The sequence below is a fragment of the Doryrhamphus excisus genome, linkage group LG11 (genome assembly GCF_037039965.1).
Source record: "Doryrhamphus excisus strain RoL-2023G ecotype Guam linkage group LG11, RoL_Dexc_Guam_v1.1, whole genome shotgun sequence".
In the NCBI taxonomy this organism is placed as follows: Eukaryota; Metazoa; Chordata; class Actinopteri; order Syngnathiformes; family Syngnathidae; genus Doryrhamphus; species Doryrhamphus excisus.
The window spans coordinates 4,604,280-4,629,508 of NC_136367.1; the positions used below are offsets into that span (position 1 = coordinate 4,604,280).

Consider the following 25,229-nt stretch of genomic DNA (forward strand, 5'->3'; position numbering starts at 1 on the left):
AATCCTGTTAAATAAATAAATTTTCATCATTTTCTGTAACTTTGCCTGACTATCTTTCAATAATAAGTGGCAGCCAGACTTTCACCTTAAAGTCATTTTACTTAATTGAGGCTTCAAAAACCTTCAGCTTGTAATAATCTGCTTTGCATAGCAACCCCAGAAGAAGAAGAAAAAAAAACTGGATCTTTTGTTCCATTTTAATTTCGTAGCGAATGTCCGTGACCATTAAAACAGGAAGCATTCAAAGACAGAAATGATTAATAATTCAAACAACTTTCCTATGTAAAGCTGACCTTTTCGTCTATCCCGTGAAACTAAGTTCTTTTTCCCCGCTGAGGGACTGACAAATGGCAATGAGCACATCATCTCATTGGCAAAGGTAACATGATTATTGTATGTCACACTGCATCTAACTTTGTGCTCTTCTGCTGCCTGTTTTTTTTTTTTTCCACCAAAAGCAGAAGAGGACAACAAAATCTGGCAGCAGCAGAGACGAAATTGTGTTAGTGATTGGAAAAATCAATACAAGGACAGGAAGTAGTGCTTGAGGAGGTGGTATCTGTGTTTTTTGTGTCTGTGTGTGGCTGAGCCTGGAGTCTGCTGGATGCGGCTTACCTTGTCAAACTGATACCTGCCTCATTTTAGTTGCATCATTTTTAACAATCAAGCAGTGACATTTGCTGCCTCGTTAGCATCAAGGGCTGTCAATGAGGAGACCTGTGCCCACGTATGATTTTGCATCCCGTAGCATTTGGATGTAGAATATAACCCACAAGGCTTTGCAACTGTCCAACTAATGTAATGTTGGTAATGTGAACATCGTAACGTAATAAGTCACAATTGTCATAATTTAATCACTTGTAGTGTAAACAAACATTAATTGACACCATAAGTTGCAGCTTCACTCCCCTAACCATGTTTTGCTGTACTGCAGCGTTTTTGTATCCTTGTTAAAACATAGCTGCAGTACTACTCCTCTTGCAGGCTTCCTCGAACCAAACAGTCATTTAATTTAGTCATTTAATCTGTTATGGCGATGGCTAGCATCCTCTTCTGCCTTTTGGGTGTAGAGCGTTTTGTCAAAATTGTGGCTTTTGTCGGGAAGAAACTTAAAAACGTACAAAAACTGTAAACTAGCAAGCAAGCTAGTAATGCCATAGGAGACACAACGGGCAGCTAATCAGGACGTAGAAGACAATGGACAGTACAAACAGACGAGAGAAGCAAGAAAGAGAGACTCAATTTCCCACAATGAAGTTCTTCTTAAAGGGCCAGCGTTCATACCCGGTTAAAAAATTAGACTAAAATCGGTAAAACAGTCTGCAAAAGGTGAACTGTGATAGAGCGAGGGAACACCGTTTACCAATACGATAGATTTTAAACAGGGGTTACTTTCCAGGGCCACCAGTGAATGGCAAAAAAACTGCAAGTAATTATTGACACGCCCATAAAAATGTCTATTTTTGACACCCCCACCCCCAGCTCGACTGCCAGCTTGACATTCTCCTTCGATTTCACATCAATAAGAGTGACTTGAGTGAGAATGATTAGATTAGATTCAACTGCAGAATCCTCCCTTGTCTCGGTTCAATATGCCCCCCCTCCCCCCACACACATATTAAACACGTTTTAAAGTATAAAATGTATAGATACTCACCACTGATGGATGATAATGTAAGATGATCCATGAACAGATGGGATTGGAGTCACAGCAGGGAGTCTATCCTAATTGTGCTTTGTGTTTTTTTTTTTATCAAGGTCCATCCCTATGTACAGCACATATGTTAATGGTAATGGTTTTATTTCATTTGAACATGCATCACATTACAATTGAATGCATCACATAATCAGTTCACAGTTCCACAAGTCCAAAAGGAGTAGGAAGAAGCAATGCTTATTAAATCCTACCCCTCCATATGGTACTTTTACAATCAGTAACTGTTACATTTGTTCACTTCCTGCTTTTCATAATACATTTTAAGGTTTTTTTAATTTATTTATTTTTTTAAATAATGTACCTCGTACCGAAGTATGAGGTGATATGACCATCCAATGACATAACGGGTACCATAGTAACTGTAAAAATAAAATAAAAAGTAAATAATAATAATTATAAAATATATAATATAATAAATAATAATACAAACAATAATATAATGAATTATTTTTTATTCCATACGAAAAGTTTTTCCTATTATTTCTTTATTTATTTTTTAATTATTTTTAATTGATTATTTATTATTTATTTTTTATTTTTGTCACGTACCGAAGTACGAGGTGATATGAGCATCCAGCACATCATGACTGGTTCAAGACTCTTCATCCTTGTATTTAGCAAACACCAACTGCTTGTATTGTTTCTTGAATTGGCTCATCGTTGTGCATTGTTTGAGTTTCTTACTCAATCCATTCCATAGTTTGATTCCACATACTGAAATGCTATGGCTTTTTTAACGTAGTCCTAGCATATAAGTGTTTCAAATTTAGTTCTTCCCTGAGATCATATTTCTCCTCTCTTGGATGTTCTCTGTAGGCGGCATTATGAATTATCCTTACTGACCTTTTTCGCAGTACATTTAGCGAGTGAAGATTGCTTTTATAGTTATTAGCCCATATTTCCACACCATAAGTAAGATATGGTAGAACCAGAGAGCAATAAAGAGTGTGGAGTGATTTCTGATTGAGAACAAATTTTGCTTTGTTCAATACTGAAATTACTGAATACTGAAATATATTGTTTTCTATTGTTGCTTAGCATCTGTCAAGGTCCAAAAAGGTCCACATAAACTCAATGTGTGTTTTTTTTGTAGTAGTTTGGTGTTTCACCACTTGGTCATGTGAATGGAAGGCCGGAGAGACCGTCAGAGCGATTGCTTCTGGAGTGAAAAGCAAACAAGCGCAATCTGGCGTGAAGGATGTATGAGAAAGATGCAGCTTTGTGGAGGTGGGGGTCTCTCGGGTCATCGTCTTGTTATGAAGATTTGCTCAGAAATTGCATGGAAAGTTTACCAGGAACATGAGCTTTTTTGCGCCTACACAGCCTCAATGCTAATGCATCAAAAAATCATAAACATGGAATATGCAGTAGACGTGAGCTTGGAGATGCTATATTGTATATCAAACCACCTCGGGTGTATTCCTTTCAGAATATTAACATTTCAAAAGATTTGTTATGTAACCCTGAAAGTATGTTAGGTTTGTTTATTGTTACTTTATCGAATATGTGTTACTATCGGTCACTGGATTTACACTCCAAAAGTCCCCCGTTATGATTCAGTGATGTTTTTATTCTATTCATAAGTACATACAAGAAGCTAGCATTCAATTTTTTTATACATATTTGCAAGAGCTGTTGATTTTTTGGGGGGTGTATTTTTTTCCTTTTTACAGTGCTGTGATGTATTAATTTTTACTTTGTGTGATAGCTTTACAAAATGAAACATTCACTTCACAAATTATTTAACATTGATATTAATTAATATTTTACATTTTATTTCAAAGCAAGTTTGCACTACACCACAAAAATAATTACTGGTACATAAATACTGTCTCGTTAGGGCTGTCAAATGATTCAACATTTTAATCAAATTAATCAGTGTTTACATTAATTAGTCATGATTAATCACCATTCGCAACTATGTCTGAAATAATGATAAAAGAGAGATAAATGACAATTCAAAATGACCCGGTTATGTCAATCAGGCTAAAAGATATCGCAAAAATCTATTTGTCCAACACTCTTTAATGGTAGCAGAACGTTGGTGTCACACTTTAAAATGTGTTATTAGGAGCAATGAGGGGTTGCGTTCAAAGACAGCCCTACTTTACATATGTAAGAACAGGGAATTGTGTATGTGTGTTTTTTTTTTCTCCTGCCTCTTCCACTCCATTCCACTTTCTTCCGCTTATCTGCATTGCGTGGGAAGCAGTAAAATCTTCACAGTTCGGGTTTGTTGTTGAAATGCTGGGTTTAGATACGGGATTCGCTAATCTATTTATTGGAGGGAACTGTATGCAGTTTGGGGGTTATATAATAATATTATACATAATACATATATTCATTCATTTTCGACCGCTTATCCTGGAGCTGTCTTCGGACGAGAGGCGGGGTACACCCTGGACTGGTGGCCAGCCAATCACAGGGCACATATAGACAAACAACCATTAACAACCACACTATGGTACCCATTATGTCACTTTATAGTCATATCATCTCGTACTTCGGTACGTGACAAAAATAAAATAAAATAAATAAAATTTAAAAAATTTAACTATATTTGGAAAGCAGGAAGTGAACAAATGTAACAGTTACTGATTGTAAAAGTACAAGATGGAGGGGTAGGATTTAATGAGCTTTGCTTCTTCCTACTCCTTTTGGACATGTGAAACTGTGAACTGATTATGGGATGCATTCAATTGTAATCTGATGCATGTTCAAATGAAATTAAACAATTACCATTACCATTCGCATTCATAACTATGGACAATTTGGAGTCGCCAATTAACCTCGCATGTTTTTGGGATAAAAATGTTTTGGAACTCTACACAGAGATGGCCGAGGGTGGAATTGAACTTGTGTCTCCTAGCTGTGAGGTCTGCGCGCTAACCACTTGAACACCATGCAGCCCTATATATATAATATATATATATAATATATGTAATATAAGATTTTCAAAATAAGAATGTATCAATCACGATACATTTGTTGTACTTTTTTTCCTTTCTCCATCTTCTTTCAGCTTTACTTCAATTTTGTATGAGTTACTATTTCTCCATGGTGTATATTTATCATTAAACACATTTAAAATATCAAATGCGTAGATACTCACCCCTAAGGAATGTTCATATAAGATTATTCTCGAACAGATGCAATCGGAGTCAACTATGGTGCATTCAAGGACTGCCAAGCAAAGTGCAACATCTCAACGCCTGATAAAAAAAAAACATTGAGTGAAGCCTAAATAACTAAACACGTACAAACTTTTTATATTTTACTTGTATTATCACATAATTGGTTGCTATTGTTAATTATGGCACATAAGTTTTTCAGAAAAAAACTAGCCTATTTTTTGGAAAAGATTGTCTGGGATAAATCACATGGTTTACAGAACGATATCAGTGCTCTGTTAGCAATCATAAGGCAAATCTAAGAACTAAAAGGCACACACGGTGCTTCCTGACAAGAAGAGATTAAACAAAGGACTCCAAATGTCAGTGCCAATATGTGTGGGTGAATTGGCGCACGCTCAAGTGTCATCAAGTTGTACCATCTTTGTTTTCCTTGGGTTCACGTGTCATCTTTTGCTCTTCATGCTGTCACTCACCACAAGAGGAGATGGAAGTTCCCACCTGGAGATAATCCTTCCAACACATGTTGCCATGAAAACCTGTCACATCCTTATTTTCCTCTTCAGGGCCTCATCGTCACTGAAAAAGCAGCTTGTCGGTGGGGGGGTGAAACCCATTCATTTTGACACATGAATGTTGGCGGATTAAATGGACCATAATTCAGACAATGACAGCCATATCACAACGTAAAAGTGCCTTGCTGCAATTAAGAAACTACAATATAGACATAGGCTAGACTGGAATCATTCGGAGCAAGTTGCCCATGAGACAAAAAGGCCTGGGTTGTGTATTGGACTCTTGAACTCTCTTTTTGTTTTTGGTTTTTTCTTTAGCAAATGTAAAGTTTTGTTCATGGTTCAGTCTAGTTTGAACATGCATGCAGGATCTGCATTGAACTGCATCTCATGTTTCACAGTATGTCCAAAAAGGAGTAGGAATAAACAGTGAAAATGCTACCCGATATCCACATCACAGAAATTATTAACATAATTGTGAGAGCTGCAGCTCATTTTATCATATATATTTAAAAAAAACAAACAAATGTATTTTAATTCACCCTGTCAGTGTTTAGACAGTGTATTTGTTTTTATTTATAGTAAGGATGTCCGATATTAGCTTTTTTGCAGAAAACCGATATGTCCAACACTCAATTTCCAGTATGTGTACCATGACATATCACCTGTGGTGGAATGTGTTCTATACATTCATTCATTTTCTACTGCTTATCCTCACAAGGGTTGCGGGGGTTGCTGGAGCCTATCCCAGCTGTCTTCGGGTGAGAGGGGACTGGTTGCACTAACCACTTGACCGCCGTGCACAGCAATTTTTTAAAATACCTTTTAAATGACGTTAGATCAGGCTGCACGGTGGACAAGTGGTTAGAGTACAGGCCTCACAGCTAGGAGACCGGAGTTCAATTCCACCATCTCTGTGTGGAGTTTGCATGTTCTCCCCGTGCATGCGTGGGTTTTTCTCCAGGTACTCCGGTTTCCTCCCACATTCCAAAAACATGCTAGGTTAATTGGCGACTCCAAATTGTCCATAGGTATGAATGTGAGTGTGAATGGTTGTCTATATGTGCCCTGTGATTGGCTGGCCACCAGTCCAGGGTGTACCCCGCCTCTCGCCTGAAGACAGCTGGGATAGGCTCCAGCATCCTCCGCAACCCTCGTGAATGAATGATCCAATACAGAAAAAATCCAATCCCGATATCACATTTGTATGTTGATATCGGGCAATTATCGGACATAAGGGGGGACCCTTCCAATTTTTTTTTTCATCTTGCTTCAACTGCACTTTTGTTCTTTTTTGGGGGTCCCGGCAGTACCCAATAATGTCATAAAATGGGGCCATTACATTCCTGTTTAGAAATGTTATTACTTTATTTCTCTTTTTAGAATGTGCAGCAGTCCAATAACTGAGCTCTACAGATGAAAATGGCCCCCGGGCCAGACTTTGGACATCCCGGCCTTAAAAGGCTTAAATGCACATGCACCATGAACCTCCACACGGGTATTTCCACTCGGCTGGCTTCCATCTATCGTGTGTGACAGGCACTCAGGTGCTGGCGTACAAAGACGGTGTCATGAGGCCTGAGCAGGTGGTCACCTCCCGTCTTAGCCCCCCCTGCATGCACACCTGTCGTCTTCATTGACTCTCCCACCCAATCATCTGAAACACACTTCTCTCTTTCCTCTCCTAATGGCGCCTCCTCCTCCTTTTTCTCCTCCTCACGTTCTTGCTTATTCAGTCGCAAGCAACAAGACTCCCCAGCTGGCTGCAGGATTGTGCTTGTGATGCTCCCGCATGGCTCATCAGTCCCAAAGAATATGACTGTGAGATCTGTATAATTTGGAAGTAATTTCACATCGCAGTGATTCATCACTTTGAGGTGTGGACTGAGACAGAAACTTGGAGATGTGGTGTTGCGGGGGGACGGGGGATGGGGGTTCCTGAAATATATATATGCATTTCTGCTGTGTACTCATTAGCTTACTTAACCTACATGCCCCCCAGGTGATTACCCCCTAAACCTCATAACCTGTTGTGCCACCCTTAGCAGCAATAACTGCAATCAAGTGTTTGTGATAACTTGCAATGAGTCTCTTACTGCACAGTGGAGGAATTTTTTAGCAGAATTGTTGCCATTCAGCCAGCATGACGTGCCTTTTAAAGGTCCTGTTACGGCATTTCAACAGGATTTAGGTCAGGACTTTGACTAGACCACTATAGTCTTCATTTAGTTTTCCATTCAGAGGTGGACTTGCTGGGTGTGTTTTGGGGGGTAGATGGCAGAATTCATGGTTCCACAGCAAGTCTTCCGGACCCTGAAGCAGCAAAACAACCTCAGATCATCACACTACCACCACCATATTTTACTGTTAATGTGATAAAATGCAGGATTACTTTTACCATGAAGTATTTTCCCAAAGGTCTTGGCGGTCATCAAGATGTTTTCTGGAGAAATTGGGACAAAACAACCTCAGATCATCACACTACCACCACCATATTTTACTGTTGATGTGATAAAATGCGGGATTACTTTTACCATGGAGTATTTTCCAAAAGGTCTTTGGGGTCATCAAGATGTTTTCTGGAGAAATTGGGACAAAACAACCTCAGATCATCACACTACCACCACCGTATTTTACTGTTGATGTGATAAAATGCGGGATTACTTTTACCATGGAGTATTTTCCCAAAGGTCTTTGGGGTCATCAAGATGTTTTCTGGAAAAATTGGGACAAGCGTTAATGTTATTTTTGTTCAGCAGTGGTTTTGTCTTGGTCTTGGTCAAGGCCGAGTGTCTTTCTTGTGGTGGAGTCATGATCACTGACCTTAACTGAGGCGAGTGAGGCCTGCAGTTCTTTGGATGTTGTTGTGGGGTCTTATGTGACCTCTTGGATGAGTCGTTGCTGCCCTCCTGGGGTCATTTTGGTTGGATGGCCACTCCTGGGAAGGTTCACCATTGTTCCATGTGTTTGCCATTTCTGGGTAATGGCTCTCACTCTGGTTTGCTGGAGTCCCAAAGCTTTAGATGCACCATAATATTTTGCCCCTGCAGTGGTAGCCAATTTTGTGTGCCAATGCAGAACTACAATTTTCCTGAACGCACCGCAACCTATATGTACAAAAATGTGGACGCACTTGGAGCAAATCGGGGGGGGATTTTCAAGTAATTTCTGTAGTCTTTTAGATCTTTCTTGTAAAGATCTGTTCAGAACTGATCATAATGCCCGAAGCCATGTTTTCTCTTCTCGTGAGCAATTCCCTTTCCCACACTCCCCGTGCTTTCTTTATTCCAGTTTATGCCTTCTTCCTGCTCTTTCTGCAGATGCAAGATAACATAGAAATAACTTTTTTTTTTTTTTTTGCAAGGAAAGCTTATTCTCTGGGGTTCAACATCTTGTAGTTCCCTTGCAAATAGAGGAATTAATGAAGCTGGGGGTGATGCCTGCTGTAACACGGCATCACGCGGAACCAAATAATAACCGCTTCACGGATGCGGGAAGTGCTGCTGACATTGTCATGCCCGAGATGTCATGCCCGAGACATAGTAACTCGGGTGAAGAAAGTAGTGCGGGAAGCGTGGCGTTTCTTTTTTGGTCATGAATTGTATGCTAAGTGCGGAACTTGTGCGTAAAGTAGTTGAAGTGTGCGATGTAATGCAAATTGTAGACACCACACATCACATCTGACAGGTCCAGAATTTTTTTTTTTTGGTCAAAACCTTAAAAAAAAGTGTTTAAAATAAAAAAAAACTTCAGGAATTACTGCATAGAATTATTTGACATAAAAGACAAATGTGTGCTTTCCCATTTTGACATCCATGAGTGATTAAAAAAAGAGGCCAGTCAACACAGTAATGACCCCAAAGGAGGAGCACCCCTTTATCTTCCCATTTCATCTGACAAGGATTATTGATTCATGAATCGTTGTCAAGGTTTGATGTGCCCTTGAACGTGCGCTTGCTCGCCCGCTTTTGCATCTTTTATCAAGTCCATGTTCTCTGCAGCAAAGGAGAACTTGACGCCAGGGATGGAATGTGTTCCTGGTGTGCTACAATATTTATACTACTGCTGTATTCTTTCAGGGATATTTTTCCTGCTTCAGTGGGAATCTTGTATGAGCTACAAATTATAGCTGTAGGTGTCGTACTGATAAATAGGAACTTGTATTTCCGCTGTCATTTGTTTCATGGATATAGAAAACGAAACCGGAACAATTTCACTTCAGGAAATTGCTTGCATAGGCTCCAGCATACTCAAATCTAAGCATTGAAGTGCAAAGTAATACAGTAATACAGGTCTCTCCTTCCAGCATTGTTCCAGTAAACGCTTAAGAGTTTAGTTTATTTTAGTCAACATTCCCAACCACGTGGCCTTGACGCTCCACTCGTGTCTGAAAAGTTAACCCCGCCTCATTTTATTCGTTGCGTTCATTCACAGCTGCATATACAGGATAGAGAATATTTATGGACTCCTGCTGGCTTTTTGTTTGGCAAATTTTGCTGCATATTTATTTAGTCATGAACACTTTCCACTCACATCTGCGTACATAGTATTTATTATTCATGGGCAGTTGTACATCGCTGCTGCCCATTCCCATTCCCTGGTGTCAATATGTACATAGATATTTTGGGATTAAAAAAATATATATTCTAATTCTTGTTTGCTGCTACTGTCCAAATTTGCTGTTGTGAAACCTGAATTTCTGTATTGTGGTACTAATGATATAGACCATTGTTTGCCAAGCATTCATTTATTTAGGATATCCACAAATATGTTGTCACACACATTACAATGGATGCATATATAAGCAAATTTGAGGTAATTCTTTCAGAAATGAAGCACTTTCAATTATGAAAATGGTAATATGAACTAAAATATTCTACAATGTCCAGTGTAAAGGTGACTATAGGGGTGTTATTTAATGTCCAAAAAGCTCTAATCATAAATAAATAGGTTTTCTATGGTTTAACTGTGGGAATAGTTGGTTTATAAATAAGAATCCAAAAGAATTCAAAGTTGTCATAAAAGACCATATGTCAATCTTCTCAACTAGCAGCAGGTCCAAAAAATTTTTTTGACAATTTTGACAAATGAAAAAAAAATATGCACAAGATTCAGTGGCTATGTACTCATTAGCTTACCCTACATTAGCTTACTTAACCGACATGCCCCCCAGGTGATTACCCACTAAACCTCATAACCTGTTGCGCCACTCGTAGCAGTAATAACTGCAATCAAGTATTTGTGATAACTTGCAATGAGTCTCTTACTGCACTGTGGAGGATTTTTTTATTTATTTTTTGCAGAATTGTTGCCATTCAGCCACTTAGGAGGATTTTCCAGCATGAAGTGCCTTTTAAAGGTCCTGCCACAGCATTTCAATAGGATTTAGGTCCGGACTTTGACTAGACCACTATAGTCTTCATTTAGCTTTTTTTTTATTAGCCATTCAGAGGTGGACTTGCTGGGTGTGTTTTGAGGGGTTGACGACAGAATTTATGGTTTCACTTATCACAACAAGTCTTCCGGACCCTGAAGCAGCAAAACAACCTCAGATCATCACACTACCACCACTATATTTTACTGTTGATGTGATAAAATGCGGGATTAGTTTTACCATGGAGTATTTTCCCAAAAGTCTTGGGGGTCATCAAGATGTTTTCTGGAGAAATTGGAACAAAACAACCTCAGATCATCACACTACCACCACCATATCTTACTGTTGATGTGATAAAATGCGGGATTACTTTTACAATGGAGTATTTTCCCAAAGGTCTTGGGGGTCATCAAGATGTTTTCTGGAGAAATTGGGACAAAACAACCTCAGATCATCACACTACCACCACCATTTCTTACTGTTGATGTGATAAAATGCGGGACTACTTTTACAATGGAGTATTTTCCCAAAGGTCTTGGGGGTCATCAAGATGTTTTCTGGAGAAATTGGAACAAAACAACCTCAGATCATCACACTACCACCACCATATCTTACTGTTGATGTGATAAAATGCGGGATTACTTTTACAATGGAGTATTTTCCCAAAGGTCTTGGGGGTCATCAAGATGTTTTCTGGAGAAATTGGGACAAAACAACCTCAGATCATCACACTACCACCACCATATCTTACTGTTGATGTGATAAAATGCGGGATTACTTTTACCATGGAGTATTTTCCCAAAGGTCTTGGGGGTCATCAAGATGTTTTCTGGAAAAATTGGGACAAGCGTTAATGTTATTTTTGTTCAGCAGTGGTTTTTGTCTTGGCCTTGTTCTACAATGTCCAGTGTAAAGGTGACTATAGGGGTGTTATTTAATGTCCAAAGGGCTCTAATCATAGTTAGAAGGCCGTAAATAGGTTTTCTATGGTCTAATTGTGGGAACAGTTGGTTTATAAATAAGAATCCAAAGTTATCATAAAAGACCATATGTCAATCTTCTCAACTAGCAGCAGGTCCACATTTTTTTTTTGACAATCTATGATATGTGAGGGAAAAAAAGCTGTCATAGTTTGGCAAAACTCTCCAAAAGACGACATTTCTGACTTGCCAGAAATGAAGGCGCTGGTCATACGACCGGTCAGGAGCCGCCAGCTGCCGCCTTTCCCCCAAGACGCACAACTAATGATGTCCTGCAAGACATGGAATCTCCTCCAAAGTAACTTGGCTGACTCCAAATCAGGCGAGAAACAGCCTTAATATGCACAGCCGGCTTAAAGACCCTGATTAATTTTTGGTGCAGGTCTGGACAAAAGTGTATAGAGAAGGCATTTGAACAAGTTTTCCTTAATTCCACTTGAATAATGCATGAATTTTAATGACGCCGGTTTCAGCATATGCAAAACGTGGCTATTTATGAATGTGTGCAATTTGCTGCAGATCAAATTAAGATTGTTGGGCCCTAGTGGGAGCGTGTGATTGCCATTCTGAAGCCGGACTGTTCTATTGTGGAAGTGTGGCGTGATGGACTAATGAGGTCCATATGCAGTCTTGACAGGGAGTGCGGCACCTTCGCTTTCTCAGTCTTGGTTGCCACCAAGGGCATTATTTGTCCAATGTGGTGGAATCCAAAAAATCTAATTTACAATCCCATTTGGGGGCCCCTATATTAACGGTGCACCTGTTGATTGCCAATGCTGCTCTCCTCACGCGCCCACCTAATGGCACACACACACACACACACACACACCCCTGCTGCATGCTCTTTCAAAAATGGTTTCTCTCACATAGTTTCCATAGCAACAGTCCAGTTCTTGTGTTCTGTTGTTTCTCCGCAGACGGAGAGCAGCTAATTTATCAAAATGAGGGTCTTTGATGATGAAGGAAGCTAAGTTCCAAGATTTACATAATGAAGGGACGCCGCAGCAGATCAGCTGCCTCCTCGTGCTGATTATTGCTTTTTGATGAATTTCGGTCCCCTTATGCTTCCTGCTAGCTCAGCTGCAGAAGGCTATTGTGTCGTTCATCAATCTATCTATCTGTACAGGTCAGTCTTTGTCTCGCTTTGCATGGAGTCAAATTCAATGGAACCTGGAGGCAAGCCTCAATGTGGAGGGGGGAATGGTCCATTGCAGATGTGGTGTATTTCACCAAGAAATAGCATTTCAGCTTTGTGAAACAGGTGAAATGCCACTAAAATTATGTTATTTTGCCCTATAATGTAAAGTAAAATAGATCAATCCATTATGCTTTTTTTTCTTTTAACATTTTTACTTCATTCTCATGAAATAATTTTTAAAAAATGTTCTTACAATTTATATTTTTGAAGTTTTCTTCTGGTAATTCTGACTTTAATCTCATAATATATTACCTTTAATTTAATTTAAAATAACTAATTCTCATAATATAATTATGAAAAAATTTCTGAAAACATAACTTTATTGTGCCCCATAATGTCGCAAGTAAAATTGTCTTTTTTTCCTCAATCCATGATGCCTTTTTTCTTTTAACATTTTTACATTATTCTAATAATCTAAAAATACATATTTTTTATTTTCTAACAATTTAAAATTTTCAAGTTTTCTTCTCGTAATTATGACTTTATTCTCATAATATTTAAACTTTATTCTCATAATATAATACATTTCCCCAATCTAATTTTCTGAAAAACACAGCTTTATTTTGCCCCACAATATTGCATGTAAAATTATGTATTTTTTGTCAACCCATTATGCCTTTTTTCTTAACATTTTTACCTTATTCTCATAAAATACATAATTAAAAAAATTCTAATAATTAAAATTTTTTAAATTAAAGTAAAACGATGTCTTTTTTCTCAATCATGCCTTTTTTTCTTAACATTTTTACTTTATTCTCATAAAATACATATTTACATTTTTTATAACAATTTAAATTTATCAATTTTTTCTCATAATTCTGACTTTATTGTCATAATATTTTAATTTTATTCTCATAGTATAATACATTTCCCCCAATCTAATTTTCTGAAAAAAAAAATTATGTTGCTTTGTTTGTTACAACGATACATTATCTTTAATATTTCAACTCTATGCTACTTTACGAGTATATTCTTGTAAAATTATTACTTTTTTTCTTAATATTTTGACTTCTCGGACAATTCCTTTTTCTTTTAACCATTTTTGTCACATTCCGCAGGACAGGAATTGTCATTTCCTGTTTTGCGCTCTTCTTTTGGAATGGCTGCCTTTCCTGCCAGGTGTTAAGATGCAGCAGCTTCACATCAGTGGTAAATTGTGTGCAGCTGTTTGCAATTGCAATTAGTCAGCTTTATGTGATGCTGGTTCATTGCCTCTCTTTTCTTCGCTTATGCTGTCACCTGAACGTTGTCACCTGAACGTTGTCACCTGAACGTTGTCCTCACCTGTTGCTACTGGCCAGAACTCTCATGTGAGTCTTTTCCTCTGTCGGATTTTTGTTGCCTGCATCCTGCACACCTGTGAGTACCTGCACCTACTCATGTACAATAGAAGGACTTAGAATTGCATGCAGCGTCTGTATCTGCTTACTGGGGGTCCAGAATTCGACAGCTCCACCACAATATTGACATTTTTCATGTTCATTTTTTATAGTAATATTTTCATCATATTCCCATTCTATGTTTTGATTGTTTTTCATAATATTATGATTTTTTTCCTGTAATATTTCAACTTTATTCAACCTTACTAAAATGACATGTTTTAATGACTTAATGTTAGACTGTGCTGTGGCTCAATGTAAAAACACCAATGTCCCCCCCAGGCTACACTTTGGACACCCCCGATTCGGACCCTTTCCAGCACCCCTAAATTTCATCACACCTTTTAAAAGTGTAGAGCAGGGGTCTCAAACTCAATTTACCTGGGGGCCACCGGAGCTACGTTCTGGGTGAAGCCGGGCCGCATCAGGTTTTCAAAAAAACAAAAAAACAAAACGCATTTATTAAAAACTGGAAAAAAATCAATAAAAAAATTATCTTCAATGCTTTTGCTTCTGCTATACTCTACACTTTTTCAGTACTTTGGTTCCGCTTTTCCACACCAAAATATCTGATAAAACATTCCACTGTTCTCAAATATCTTAATTTTTATTTTTCTATACACAAAATAAGATTAAAAAATAAACAAATTAAGAATAAAGACAATAAATCAATCAATCAGTAATAAGTAAAATAATAATAAAAACGTAAGAAATCACATACAGTTGGTAGAGAAATTATTTTTTTCAGATTCAAATGTACAGTATTAACAGTTATTTAACCTTTAACATGAACATTAATGAAACTTAATAATTTGACCCAATTAGCAAGTTAGCATCGTACTCAGTTCCATCTGGGAGCAGCGTCGTAACTTTAACAACATGTTTGATGAGATGCTTTATCTTGACGTGTATTTTCCCTTTTATTCCAAATCATTTCCTGCATTTATTTGTACCCAGTGTCATAAGCCTTTAGCTTCATTGCTAATCCAAAGCATAACAGGGTAGGGTAACAGTATGGGGGGGGGGGGCAAAATCATGTTAATTGTGTCCGGTGTGCACACAGCTTTAAGCTGTCATTTCAACATTAAACTTTGGTATCAAGGTGGGGGGGCCTCAAACTAGCGTCTCGCGGGCCGCATTTGGCCCGCGGGCCGCATGTTTGAGACCCCCGGTGTAGAGGGTCAAATTAAGGCTACAAAATCCAAATACCGCCAACCTGAGTCGTGTACAGCGACTACTTCCAACTGAGAAGCAGAGAATACTGCAATAATAGCAACACGGTTTGTTGTCATGGAGCCGTCGCCGAGCTCTTCCTGTCTTGGCAGTGCAGTCTCTCATTAGTGGCCATGTTGGCTGCTTTGGATGGAGTTTTAAGTGATGGTTCTATGACACTATTCAGTGGCACAAAATATGGAGTTGACCCATATTTGTTTTTGGAATTGTTTGTTGTCTTCTCCTCGCTAGTGGTTGTTAGCTTGCGCGGTCGGTTGTGGAGTTAATTAACCTTCCTCTTGTGTTAGATTTCTGGTATCATCTCTTATGTTAACGGGTCGGTTTTGACCCATGTATTAAATCAGCTATAAAATACACTAAAAACAATAAGTTACCATCAAATTTGGTTCTCCGGAGTACCCGGAGAAAACCCACGCATGCACGGGGAGAACATGCAAACTCCACACAGAGATGGCCGAGGGTGGAATTGAACCCTGGTCTCCTAGCTGTGACGTCTGCGCGTTAACCACTAGACCACCGTGCCGCCCATTCTAAAAATATAAAAATACATAATTTTTTAAAATTTTCTAACAATTTAAAAATTTCAAGTTTTCTTCTCGTAATTTAGACTTTATTCTCATAATATTTTAACTTTTAACTTTTTGATTTCCGTGCCGCCAAAGACGGAATTGTTATAAATTAAAAATAACAAAAATTACTTTGCAGAGAATGTACCTAATGTAACATCATGCATAACAATATACTTGTAATTTTAGGATTTTTTTTCTGTTAATTTTACAATTGCATGTCTTATATTAGTCGCCAGCATCTAAGAATTTTCATAGTACTTGAAATTTAGATGTGTGTTTAATTTTTCATATTATACTGAAAAGCATCATGTCATTACTTCATCAAACATTTTAAGCAAAAATAATAATATCTGAGCAAAGCATTTCATTGGAGGACAACCGGGATAAAAAGAGGCGAAAAAAAGAGAAAATAAGCTTTGATGCAATAAACAAATGTTATGTGATTATTTTATTGCAGGAGGGTTAATACGTGTTATGTTAGAATTAGCCTTGCAGCTCGCTAACATGGATTTGTGGATGATTTTTATCTCTCATTTATTCATTCATTCATTTTCTACCGCTTTTTCCTCACGAGGGTCGCGGGGTGTGCTGGAGCCTATCCCAACTGTCTTCGGGCGAGAGGCGGGGTACACCCTGGACTGGTGGCCAGCCAATCACAGGGCACATATAGACAAACAACCATTCACACTCACATTCATACCTATGGACAATTAGGAGTCGCTAATTAACCTAGCATGTTTTTGGAATGTGGGAGGAAACCGGAGTACCCGGAGAAAACCCACACATACACGGAGAGAACATGCAAACTCCACACAGAGATGCCCGAGGGTGGAATTAAACCCTGGTCTCCTAGCTGTGAGGTCTGCGCGCTAACCACTAGACCGCCGTGCCACCCTATCTCGCATTTAATTTTTTAAACACATGCTGTGGTTCCAACCTTATTATAAAACTATTAATACTAAACTTTCCTGAACTCCACACTGATGTTCATTGGTCCATCAGCAGGTGTAATACGCGTGTTGTGTTTTGTGCGTGTGTGTTCCTGCGTATGTGAGTGTGCATATTGTATACGCCCGTGTGAACACAGGGTTTGTCAACGGGGGAATGACAGAATTTAATCACACCCGGACAGATGTGTGCAGTATTGATTTGTGGCTGCTTTGTGAGCACAGCTCCAGGCCCTCAGAGAGGGACGTAAAGCCTTCTATCAAAGCAGCCTCCTCCCAGGATTTACTACACAGCCACACACTGCATCTCCATCTGTGGAGAGCACGTGAAGTGGGAGTTTTTCCTATGCGGTGCAAAGGTGAATCTGAAATGATGCTTGTTCAACCAGCGGTCTCAGGAGGTGTACGACACAAAACTAATGAGCGATGTAGATTTTAGAAACATGGAGTTGGCGTAAACGAGAGCAAACGGTTGCCTGCCGATCACTAGTCAGTAAATAAAGACATTGACGGCTCTATGCACTGCTTTTAAAACCCTTATTGCTATTTAGAATTTGTAGAACAGGGGTCTCAAACACGCGGCCTGCTGGCAAACTGGCAACATGACTTGCAAGTCGGATGTCTTATTTAGTAAAAAAAACAAAAAAACAGGGGTCTCAAACATGCGGCCCGCGGGCCAAATGTGGCCCGCAGGACACTAGTTTGAGGCCCCCGCCTTGATATGAAAGTTTGTTAGTGCGGCCCGCGCAAGTTTGATATAGATGCTGTATGGTATCATGAACCCAGAAAAAATTATTACGTTTGATTAATGTTCATGTTAAAGGTTAAATAACTGTTAATAGTTATCCTCCCTATCCGTGTGGAAGTGGTAAGTTTTTGGCTATTTAAGTTTAAAGGAAAATAACTTGAAGGCTACCGTTTAGGTCGCTAGCTCTCCAGTTTGCGAGTTAGCATGTCTCAAGACCCTGCAGTTGCGCAATATGTTGTAAATAAAAAGAGTATAAATGTGACTATAGTCGTGTTTTGTCATGTCTACAGGGCTCTAATAATGCTTTGTTCATTTTAATCTGAAAAAAAAATTTGTCTACCCACCAACTATATGTGGTTTCTTAAGTTTTTATTATTTGCCCTTTTATTATTATTATTATATTTATTTATTACTGATTGATTGATTTTCTTTATTCTTGATTTGTTTATTTATTTTTCATCTTATTTTGTGTAGAAAAATAAAAAGTAAGATATTTGAGAACAGTGGAATGTTTTATCAGAGCTTTTCTTGTAGAAAATTAGAACCGAAGCGAAGTTTTAAAAAAAAATTTAGTTTTTAATAAATGCGTTTTTTTTTTTTTTTTTGGAAAACCTGATGCGGCCCAGTCTCACCCAGACCCGAGCTCCAGTGGCCCCCAAGTAAAATGAGTTCGAGACCCCTGTAGAATAAAAGGCAGCATTTCTTCTCTCATCTTGTGTAATGAATGAAGATGTTATATATTAATATCTTTCAATGTGTTGGCATTGGAAGCATTTCATAAATAGTACAAACACAATCATGACCAATTACAGGAAGACGCCTTCCTTGCAAATTGAAGCTATTTTCGGTGACCCTTATTGTGTCAGATGTTGTCTAACGGCGTTTTGATTTTGAACATTTGCTGTTTTGTCCTTGGGCTCCCCGACGGCCGTGTGGTTTGATGGTGAAACAAATCTGCTCGCTCGTAAAAAGTGCCAACTTCATGGCTGCCGTCCTTTTGCGGTGTTGTGTAGCAGCAGACATCTTAAATTCCTGGGTTACACAAATGTTACAATTTAGAGGCTGGACCAGGAAATAACATACTGATCTGGCACTTTTTTTTTTTTTTTTTTGCTCGCTTGGCAATATAATTAGTCATCTCTCGTTTATTGTGGTTAATTGGTTCCACATCCAACCATGATGAGTGAATTTCAGCAAAGTAGGATTCTTTATTAATGAATGGAATATTTTTATAGAAAAATATACGACCTTGTAAATACAGTTTTAATACTAATGGAGCCCTCGTAATAAAATAACACCCCTATAGTCACTGTTATACTTGTATTACCCAACATAGTAGACATAATAAGATTTTTTTCTTCTTCTGAGCTTCTTGCTGTGGCTAATGTAACTTCACTGACACCTAGTGACCAATTTGAAATAGTACATGTCAACATGTCTTTCAATACGATTCTTTCTTTATGCTTGAAAATGCATAATTTATAGCCAGAAACAAATTATACCAATATCTTATTTTTATGCCAATCAGTCAGGTGGGCTACACCCTGGACCGGTGGCCAGCCAATCACAGGGCACATATAGACAAACAACCATTCACACTCTCATTCATACCTATGGACAATTTGGAGTCGCTAATTAACCTAGCATGTTTCTGGAATGTGGGAGGAAACCGGAGTATCCTGAGAAAACCCACGCGTGCATGGAATTGAACTCAGGTCTCCTAGCTGTGAGGCCTGCGCGCTAACCACTGTGCAGATCTAAATAAAGACATATTACACGTAAATAAGACTGACAGGTTTTACTATTATTAAAGCCTTATAGATATTAAATAGGCGGCACGGCGGTCGAGTGGTTAGCGCGCAGACCTCACAGCTAGGAGATCAGGGTTTAATTCCACCCTCGGCCATCTCTGTGTGGAAAACATGCTAAAAAACATGCAAGGTTAATTGGCGAATTGACAAATTGTCCATAAGTATGAATGTGAGTGTGATTGGTTGTTTGTCTATATGTGCCCTGTGATTGGCTGTACCCCGCCTCTCGCCCGAAGACAGCTGGGATAGGCTCCAGCACCCCCTGCGACATTCATACCTATGGACAATTTGGAGTCGCCAATTAACCTAGCATGTTTTTGGAATGTGGGAGGAAACCGGAGTACCCGGAGAGAGTATGATTGTATGTCTACTATATTGGGTAATGTGAGTATAAAGTTCACTATAGGGGTGTTACTTCATTTCTAGAGGGCTCTAAAATTCATTCATTCATTTTCTACCGCTTATCCTCATGAGGGTCGCGGAGGGTGCTGGAGCCTATCCCAGCTGTCTTTGGGCAAGAGGCGGGGTACACCCTACACTGGTGGCCAGCCAATCACAGGGCACATATAGACAAACAACCATTCACACTCACATTCATACCTATGGACAATTTGGAGTTGCCAATTAACCTAGCATGTTTTTGGAATGTGTGGCCGAGGGTGGGATTGAACTCGGGTCTCCTAGCTGTGAGGCGTCCTCGCCAACCACTTGCCCACTATTATCAGACGTTCCTCATTAAAATGATTGACAACTATGAAAGAAGCAAAAAAAAAAGCTATGCCCCCAGGTTGGTGATAACTAAACTCCTCCTTGATCAGCCAGCTAATTGTTGTGCTCGCCGGTCCCAAGACGCTCCTCCACAAACTATAGTTATGCTGCTCACAAATAAACACATGCAGATGAAAACCTCACCTCCTGCCTCCTGCTTTGCACAAGCAATTAGCCAAATTGCATGAGGGGCCACTTTTCAGCAAACAATGTATTGCAGCCGTGGTGAGGGAGAGAGAAGATAAGAAATATTTCACCCTGTGGAACTTTTTTTTTTTTTTCTTCTTTCTACAGTCTGACGGCTGAAATTACATGACCTCTAATGTCAGTGTGATGCCACTCCCCCCTTGAAGCAATGTCTCCTTACCCATTTCCAGGTCATGCCCACGTCATACCCAATCAGACTCTTGCACACTTTTTTGATGCTCTCTCTCAGCAGTCCGTTTTGCCTTCAAACAACTGCCAAAAAAAAACTAACACCTGCCTCAGCGAATGACTCCGGGGAAAAGAAGGCCCGGTTTTGAAGCCGTTTCTAATATCCTCGTTAACGCTAATCTGTAGGGAATACCAAGCGAGGAAGGAAGTTTTGAAAGAACGAGGAGGCGAGTAGAGTAGTAATGTTAAAGCGAGATTAGCGAAGAAGAAAGAGCGAGGCACGGTGAGTGACCAGTGAACTCGTCATCTCTGCTCTTTAATAGCTTCCCTGATGGACTGTGATTGGCTCATTAACCCCCCCAGCCTCTCCTGGGGTGGCGACGCTGCATATTCGGCTGCATATTCAAACACACTCGGCCACACAGAATCTCCCCCACACATGCAAACAAATATGCTCGTTAACAAGGCAATGAAGTGGGCAGGCGTTCACATATCGTATACATCTTCATTAGACACACCGCCGTTGGATCATTACGCTAAGTATGCGCTATATCAAGCCTGAACGTTGAACAACAGTGATCGCTGCGTGGTGCAGTGCCATGAAAAGTTCAAAGAACAGCCGGAGAACTAGTCAGGAATGTACTAGAATATGAAAGTTGTTTTTTTTTTTATACAGAACATTTGCAGTCCAGCCTCGTTTTAAGGCTCGGGATAAGATCGTAACTTTATTTTTAAGAGAAGTACAATAAAAAATGTAATTTCTACTATTTTAAACTCAGCTGCACGGCGGTCGAGTGGTTAGCGCGCTGACCTCACAGCTAAGAGACCTGATTTGAAGGGTGTTATTTAATATCTCATTCATTCATTTTCTACCGCTTTTTCCTCACAAGGGTCGCAGGGGGTACTGAAGCCTATCCCAGCTGTCTTCGGGCGAGAGGCGGGGTACACCCTGGACTGGTGGCCAGCCAATCACAGGGCACATATAGACAAACAACCATTCACACTCACATTCATACCTATGGACAATTTGGAGTTGCCAATTAACCTAGCATGTTTTTGGAATGGGGGAGGGAGCCTATCCCAGCCGTCTTCGGGCGAGAGGCGGGGATCACCCTGTACTGGTGGCCAGCCAATCACAGAGCACATATAGACAAACAACCATTCACACTCACATTCAATTTGGAGTCACCAATTAACCTAGCATGTTTTTGGAATGTGGGAGGAAACCAGAGTACCCGGAGAAAACCCACGCATGCACAGGGAGAACATGCAAACTCCACACAGAGATGGCCGAGTGTGGAATTGAACCCTGGTCTCCTAGCTGTGAGGTCTGCATGCTAACCACTCGACCGCCGTGCCGCCTATTAAGTATCTATAAGGCTTTAATAATAGTAAAACCTGTCAGTCTTATTTACGTGTAATATGTCTTTCTTTAGGTCTGCACGGTGGTTAGCGCACAGGCCTCACAGCTAGGAGACCCGAGTTCAATTCCACCCTAAGCCAGTTCTCCCCATGCATACGTGGGTTTTCTCCAGGTATTCCGGTTTCCTCCCACATTCCAAAAACATGCTAGGTTAATTGGCGACTCCAAATTGTCCATAGGTATGAATATGAGTGTGAATGGTTGTTTGTCTATATGTGCCCTGTGATTGGCTGGCCACTAGTCCAGGGTGTACCCCGCCTCTCGCCCGAAGACAGCTGGGATAGGCTCCAGCACCCCCCAGCGACCCTCATGAGGATAAGTGGGGGGTTTTAAACTTTTCTGCACTCTGTGTGTGTGTGTGTGTGTGTGTGTATGGTACCTGCCCCGCCTCCACCCACTGGAACACTCCATTCATGGGTGCTCTGTCCAAGGTGCTGAAATCTTATCACATTTTCATCTCGCTAGATCTCGAGAACCCCAAATTTAAAGCGTTTTTTTTTTTTTTTGGGGGGGGGGGTGACAAACATGTTGGCACCATCAATATCTGTTGTATATCGTCTCTAATTGCTTTTACTGTTCTTTTTTTTTCACCTCAGCTGCAGCTCTCACGGCTCATTGCTCAGTTAATTTGATGAATAGGGTTCACATATCGAAATGCCCGTACCCACAAACTACTAATACTGATGGAATGCCGTCGGCTCTTCGTTGCATGTTGTGTTGCGGTGCTTTTAAATTTCAGACACAATTTCAAACAATACATCAGCGTGGAAGCAGGAAATCTATTGGACCCTGAATAATTTGGCTTGCAGCACGTGATTATCAAACATATTTCATGTAAAACTTGAAGTAGTGCACAAATACAATTAACAACGTAAATATACATTCGTTTGGCGTACTCACAAGACCACACCAACCCGTTTGCTTGGTCACATTGTTTCACACTGTCAGCGATTTATAATGAATGGGAGGTAGTAAATGCTGATCTCTGGCTGTGTTTTATGCTCGGGGTCGCTGTTCTATTTATGACCTTTTGCATTTGAGGTTGGGAAGCCATTAATTTCTCAGGCCGGGGTGGAAGTGCAAGGTTGTAAAAGTTGTTGCTGAAGTGTTAATGTTGAAGGCAGTTGGTCGTGTAGCAATGTGTCTGTTGTGATTACTGATGAGATGTGTGTTGTGGCGTTTGGAACGCTAGTCATTACTAGCTGTAATTCAGGGGTGTGCAAACTTTTTCACAGAGGGCTGTATTGTGAAAAATCCAATTTTGTAAAAAGTTCAACAAAACCCCAAGTGGTTAGCATGTTGGCTAAGATATGGGTTCGAATCTCCATTGGGAGTTTGCATGTTCTTGTTGGGTGGGTTTCCTCCGATTTCCTCCCATATTTGTAGCTACTCAGGACCGATATACTGACTGCTTATCAATATACGACTTATTGACTGATTTTGTATTTTACATAAAAAAACAAAAAAGTGTTACTCCAACTATGTAACTTGCCAATGCTACTATGAATACTACAACAACAACAGCGCCAACCTACCTACCAACCTGCGTCCGGATTCGGAACATCTTCTCCCAGCTCTAGCCATCGCCCGGTTGAAGTGGAGTGATGTCGTACGCCGATTCGGCCTAAAAGAATCACATAAAGGCCCTTTTGTACGCTTATTTTACCACCATAATGTGGCCTTTTTGTGTTTGTGAATAAAAGAGACAGACAAACGGATGTACCTTATCTAATGGGCTTTGAACACATCACTACAAAAATCCTCAACCAACTGTAATACTCGTGCTTGTGGTGAAGGAACATGTAGGAAGACGCCATGCAATTCCAAACGACAAATGCCACACTTTGTAAACACACTTAGACTTGCACTAGCCTGCTCTGCTAACCAGGCTAAGTTCCGGTTCACATTAAGTCAAGATTTAACCTTTAACAGTAGATTCCGTTTTTATTGGTCAATGTCACGATTCCGTTAACAGCGCAATCATACGGTCCCACGCAGAGCACTCATTGGCAATCTTTGTCCTCTTCGGTTCCGCCATTTTTGGTTATTCCGTGATCACGTTCTTTGTGGTGATACTGCCTTGCTAAATACAAGGATGAAGAGTCTTGAACCAGTCATGATGTGCTATATATATCACTATATTGACACTTACTATGGTACCCATTATGTCATTGTTGGGTCACATCACCTTGTACTTGGGTATGAGGTACATTATTGAAAAAAAAAACCAAAAACTTAAACTGTATTATAGAAAGCAGGAAGTGAACAAATAGTTGATCACTATATTGATGGTTACTATGGTACCCATTATGTCATTGTATGGTCACATCCCCTCATACTTCGGTACGTCACAAAAAAAAACCCTTAAACTATATTATGAAAGCAGGAAGTGAACAAATGTAACAGTTCCTTATTGTAAAAGTACCATACGGAGGGGTAGGATTTAATAAGCTTTGCTTCTTCCTACTCCTTTTGGACATGTGGAACTGTGAACTGATTATGGGATGCATTCAATTGTAATCTGATGCATGTTCAAATGAAATAAAACCATTACCATTACTGCCCTGTCCAAGACAGTAGCTCCACCTAGTGTTTAAACTAAGTACAACACTGTTCAGTACATATCATATGCGGGCCATATTCCATAATGTATAGTTTCTGACACAGGCCAATTTTCTATCAAGGTGTTATCCTCCTGGTGATGATTATAACGAGGAAGTCTCTCGCTTCAGAAACCATTAGAATAATTTTCATAGTTCCAGTCTTACGTAATAATTTAAAATAATAGTATTTCAAATCATTTTTTTCGGTACAGCTTTGATCTTCCACATAATAATTTGAAAAAGCTTAATAGGCCGCTTGTAGCCCATGGGCTGGACTTTGCCCGTGTCTGCACTAAGACTTAGCTAAAGTCAGTTCTGTTTTAACACTCATCCAGATTCATTAGTATTGAGAAGGTTTCAATACAGAAATTAACGCCCAACGCAGATTTGGTATTGATTTGTGGCTCTTTTGTGAGCAAAGCTGCAGGCCGCCAGAGACGGGCATGAACCCTTCTATC

At 39.7% G+C, this 25,229-nt stretch overlaps 1 protein-coding gene across 10 annotated transcripts in view; it reads left to right on the top strand.

The window, feature by feature from the left end:
* gphnb (gephyrin b) overlaps positions 1-25,229 on the top strand; it is a 179,251-nt gene that overhangs the window by 14,481 nt on the left and 139,541 nt on the right. The window contains exon 1 of one of the 10 annotated variants that reach the window (XM_078794537.1): positions 14,184-14,274. The exons of the other annotated variants lie outside the window; for them this stretch is intronic. The gene's annotated coding sequence lies outside the window, so the exon portion shown is untranslated. Of the gene's footprint in view, positions 1-14,183; positions 14,275-25,229 lie in introns of those variants that run through there. 10 annotated transcript variants of the gene reach the window in all.